Genomic DNA, 6,000 nt, shown 5'->3' with positions numbered 1-6,000 from the left:
AACAGGTGTGTATTACCTTGAAATAAGAATGCCAAATGATGTGCCTTGTATGGTGTGCCACACTGTTTCATTGATTTACCAGCGGCACACGTGACAACATTTTACTATCCATTTTTACTGTGATAAAATTGAATTATGTTACCTCAAAGTTCACTGTAATATACAGTAAACTAGTGTTCCAATCTTGTAACTGGCATAATATGGGCATGTTATGCTTTGCTATGTTAATGACAATGGATTATTGATCTAATCCAAAACATCTTTAATGGGACATTTTTTACAATGTTTCCACTTCATATTCATTTACATTTACATAATTTAGCAGACGCTCTTATCCAGAGCGACTTACAAATGTATCATCTCCATCACCACCATCAACATATGTGAAAATGTCACATTTCTATGTTTTGTAGTAAAAAAAATAGAGGAAGATAAGTGTTTCCAATGACTTGATAAAAAAAAAATATATATATATATATATTTTTTTTTACTCCTTTTTCGCCCCAATTTCATCAATATCCAATTGGTAGTTAGTATGGAGTCGGGAGAGCCGAAGGTCGAGAGCCGTGCATCCTCCAAAACACAGCACGCTTAACCCGGAAGCCAATGTGTCGGCAGCTAGCACTGCGATGCAGTGCCTTAGACCGCTGCGCCACTCGGGAGGCCCTCACATCATGTGATTTTAACCAGTTATGAGTAGGCATTGCCTACTAATTGGTTGATGATGTCATTGGAAACACTTATCTTCTATCTTGTTTACTATAAAACATAGAAAAACGCAATTTTCACATATGATGATGTTGGGGTGGTGCTGGAGAAGATGAATATGGAGTTGAACATTTTTGACTTTTCTCTTTAAACTGGCATAATATGGGCATGTTATGGTATGCAATAGTCATCACACTGGATGAATGATCAACTAGCGGCACACATCTCAATATGTTTAACAGCCATTTTGTCTGTGAAAAACTGTCGTTATATACCCTCAACGTTCACTGCAATATAGAATAACAAATTATTTTACCTCATATTTTAAGCTGGTATAATATGGGCCTCGTGTGGTATACAGTGGTCATCACACTGGATTAATTATCTACTAGTGGCACACAAAAAAATGTCTACCAGCCATTATTACAGTAAAACATTTTTACATAGGGTCTTCCAAATTCACTGTAATATAACTACTTAAAACGATTATAAAGATAACGAATGTGGGAGCCAAGTAAATGGAGCTATTTAACACTTTTTTAAATTGATAATATTTCTATTGAAATAAAAAGAAAGACATATCTCACTTAGATCTTGCTGTGAGTGTGTGTGTGTGCGTGTGTACTGTGTTTGCTTTCACAATTGAACATTTGCTAAACAGAACCCTCGTTAGGCTAGCCTCACCCTACCCCTGATATCAAAGTTATTTTTGATAAGGCACGAAAATTAAATAAACCATTTGCTATCATTTTGATTATGGAAGATTGAATAAGTGCGCTTCAAATGTTTTGCTTGGAATGCTTTGTAGCTATGATCTTTATCTTTGCATGAGAGCGCATCCTACTCAGTTTCCCTACCAGAAAATACATCCGACTCAGTTCCCTACCAGAAAACACGCTATCGTAATGCACTGGTCACCAATTGATCAACCGGTCGATCTTTAAGCCATTCCTAGTCGATCACCAAACATTTCTGCAGAAAAGCCAACTATGAAGGCTTGCCCCTTTTTTTGTATTCGTGTTGTGCAGTTGACGGAAGGACCACTTGATTCAGACGCCCTGCGCACCAGGTAGGCAAAGTGTTCCCAATATGAACCTTTTCATTTGTCTGAAAATACAAGCTCCGCCTACCCGGCGAACTGGGAGATCTGTGGCTAAATCAAGTGGGCCTACTGCTCAAATCACTGTGTCTACAGCTAACAGAAAAGTTTGATACTAGCCTACATGAGATTTCATAACTTTTAAAAACCATGACCAGAGAGACTGTCAAAGAATACTGCAAATAGCTGTTAAAGTTTTTATTCAGCACTGTTTTTTCTCAACACTATTACAAAACATTAAACGTGCTTCTCCTTACTACCACTCGCGCTGCTGTTGCAATGAATGAGTAGCCAAGTGTATCGATACCCCTGCGCTTTTGCATTATCATTAGCAGCTCGTCGTGTCTAGTTTGATATCGAGGAGTATTTCACTTTCTCTGGTCATAGGAATGCGGTGCGACTTGAGTTTCGCCATCAGGTGGAAGACTGTGTCCCATCTCTCTGGTCAGTCTCACCGGAGGAAAGGAAGGAGAGAGCAGGGACCGTGAGAGGAGGGTCCTCTGCTGCTATTTCCCTCCCTTCACTGAGACTAATGCCGTGTTCACAACAACTGTGAACTTGGAAATCTCTGACTTCCAACTTCAGTGTGTTCAAGACAACTGGGAAAAATATTTTGAACGGTCCTTCAACTCGGAATTCCAAGTCGGAAACTATGGCATCTTTCTATAGCTCCGACTTTCCAACCTGAAGATCACTGACGTCATAATTGTACCTAGCTTTTTTTCAGAGTTTCAAGTTGTCTTGAAAGCACCATGACCATCAGACGCAGGTACTATCAGTCCAGTAAAATAAAATAAAGCGAATTATTTCAATTTATGCTCAGCTGTGTCTCGCAAGTGCTACACCAACTGATCTATTTTGTTATCAAATAAATTGCCATTGAGGGCTTCCAATGTTTTAAAGTAGTTAATTGGGTGGGGATTCCTATGGGTTTTAGCCTCAGTGTCGCTGCCGATGATGTCACAGACGATATAATGGCACAGATATAAAGATGTGTCCTCTATCTATCTCCATGGCTACAGTCTTTTGGGTTCCTACCTGAGCTAATGGGAGGAGACACAACAACAAATGGGAGAACTGCCGTTTCATTCTGGGTTCATAGACCAAAGTGTCCCAGTGTTCAAGAAAATTTGATGATTTTTGTCTACTCATACAGGAGTGATAAAGACCTAGTTCACACATTTTGATTTTGATTTTGTACTATTATTTATATAATTTAGATTTATCAGGGGAGGCCGCAGGACCCTCAGCACCCCTACTTCCTGTGGCTATGCAGAGTGCTGAAGTTGGTCTGCATCACATAGACAGATAGAGGACTCACCTTTGTATCCGTGTCTGTATAGCATCTGTGACAGCATGGGCAGCACCATTGAGGCAATTTCCATTCTTCACATAGTAGTCCATTTTCTTCTTCACGATTGGCTGATCCCTCCTGATGACCCGGTTGGACATGACCCCAACTGGGTCATCAGGAGGGATCAGCCAATGAAGTTGGAAGTCCCATCCAGTTGGCTACATTAAAATGGTGGAAGTCCTCAATGGCGTTGCCCATGCTAACACAGACTTTTGGCCACTAGAGCCCTCTATCATTCTCTATGGTCTCCACCGCCTAGCTCATGCAGAAAAGCTGCTCAATGAACAAAGGAATATTTGGCAGAAAAGAGGGGCAGAACACTGAGAGTTACGTTAATGATCTCTATCTACATGGGAGATGTGAATTTCAGGCTATTACCAAGAGTAATGTCGTCAGGTAGAAGCCACATTAGCCTAGCCAAAGTGTGCTCTATTTGATGTAGAAATCTAAAATAAACTTTACATGAAATAAAACGTTTAATCATTTTGAGACTACAGGAAATAGGTTGACTGCTATGTTAAACAACTGCAGTAATGGTTGCTTTGGTTGTCAACAGTCTTGTGGCTATTGTCGTCTTTTGACCATAGAAAAACAGGGATATCTAAAGTCAGAGACGGTAGAGAAAGTGAGACACCCCACTCTCTCATTTATTTGGATCAGTACGGGGCCACTCGAGTTTACTACTTATTGCCCCCGCCCCACGGAGGGGCTGCTCCAGGCGAGACTTCTCACTGGCAAATTCTTTCTTGTCTGGCGGTAAGGGATGGGACGATAAGTAGGTTAGAGCCAGCTGTTCCCTCTCTCACGTGAGCCAGATATTATGGAGGAACCGTGAGCATGCCAGATATTATGGAGGAACCGTGAGCATGCCAGATATTATGGAGGAACCGTGAGCATGCCAGATATTATGGAGGAACCGTGAGCATGCCAGATATTATGGAGGAACCGGGAGCATGCCAGATATTATGGAGGAACCCGGAGCATGCCAGATATTATGGAGGAACCGTGAGCATGCCAGATATTATGGAGGAACCGTGAGCATGCCAGATATTATGGAGGAACCGTGAGCATGCCAGATATTATGGAGGAACCGTGAGCATGCCAGATATTATGGAGGAACTGTGAGCATGCCAGATATTATGGAGGAACCGTGAGCATGCCAGATATTATGGAGGAGTAGGGTGGTGGGTTTTTAGTGAGTGGGTTAGATGGTAGGGTATTTAAATAGTGGAGTAGGGTGGTGGGTTTTTAGTGAGTGGGTTAGATGGTAGGGTATTTAAATAGTGGAGTAGGGTGGTGGGTTTTTAGTGAGTGGGTTAGATGGTAGGGTATTTAAATAGTGGAGTAGGGTGGTGGGTTTTTAGTGATTGGGTTAGATGGTAGGGTATTTAAATAGTGGAGTAGGGGGGTGGGTTTTTAGTTAGTGGGTTAGATGGTAGGGTATTTCAACAGTGGAGTAGGGTGGTGGGTTTTTAGTGAGTGGGTTAGATGGTAGGGTATTTAAATAGTGGAGTAGGGTGGTGGGTTTTTTGTGAGTGGTTTAGATGGTAGGGTATTTAAATAGTGGATTAGGGTGGTGGGTTTTTTGTGATTGGGTTAGATGGTAGGGTATTTAAATAGTGGAGTAGGGGGTGTTTATTTTATTATTTTTTTTATTTTATTTTATTATGATTTCAATTCAGGCAAAGTATAAAGGGAGTTATACTCCAGTCTAGTAGGTGGCAGTATTGCAACATTTATTGGATGCCAACCGCCGTTAAACCTCATCGAAGAAGAAGCTAAAATTGTCCCAGGTGATGCATGCCCAGATGCTCCTCCCCTCCCCTCTCCTCCTGCCTGTCTTCCTCACCTCCCCTCTGTAACGTCACCTTAGGCTTCCACCTTTTGATTATGACCGTGTCAGTACATGCTCCAGTCTAGGCTACTCTGAATGCAGCTGGAAAATGGTAAGTATACATGTTTTATAAAAGTGTCAGGTTAATATATGTTTTGATGACTGGCAGGTAGGCTATTCCTTATTCAAACTGGGGAAGACTTTAGGACTCACAATGTCATAACAATTGCTATTCCTCTCAGGTATTTTGAACTGGTAAAAATCAAATGGCCCATATCTCGCATAATGAGAGATTGCGCACAGGGAAGTTCACAAAAAGGGTTTCATTTGTTCTTAGCATATATAAAAAAATTGTCAAATGTTCATTTATTTTTCACTACTTTAAAAAAAATCTACAGGCAAACTATCTGGCAGCGTTCCAGGTAGTATTTTTTGCAGTTGTGCTGCGAGTCTGATTGCAATATAATAATATGTCACATTAATGAGTTTCCTGACATGATACATACTTCTCCAGGCGTTGTGAGATCTGTTAATGTTCGTATGCAGAAAAAGACGATCTTTCTCTCAATATAGTTGTAGGCCTAACCCCTTCACATTCAAAATAGGACCGGAGCCAGTTCCACTGCTTTTTAACAATTCTTCCTCTCTAATCAGGGACTGGTTTAGACCTGGTCACCATGTTGCTGCCATCAATTATCAGGTAGAACAGAAAACCAGCAGCAGTCCTCATAGGGTAAAATGTGAATACCCCTGGCCCCTAATCAGTTGCTATAGCTACATGTGAGGTTAATAGCTATGTACATAATCCTAATAGGCCTACCTCCTCATGGACTACCTTTGAACATTGTATTATTTTAGGGCAGGGGTATTCAAATCTGAAATGGTGCTGGTTTTGTTCTACCTGATGACTGATTGCACCCACCTGGTGTCCCAGGTCTAAATCAGTCCCTGACAGAGAAAATTAGAAGACGACAAAAGCAGTGGAACAGGCTTCGAGGTCCAGAT

Source organism: Coregonus lavaretus (genome assembly GCF_964263955.1).
Source record: "Coregonus lavaretus genome assembly, contig: SUPER_35_unloc_2, whole genome shotgun sequence".
NCBI classification, from domain to species: domain Eukaryota; kingdom Metazoa; phylum Chordata; class Actinopteri; order Salmoniformes; family Salmonidae; genus Coregonus; species Coregonus lavaretus.
The sequence above is the reverse complement of the archived record's forward strand: the minus strand, read 5'-3'. Positions refer to the sequence as shown.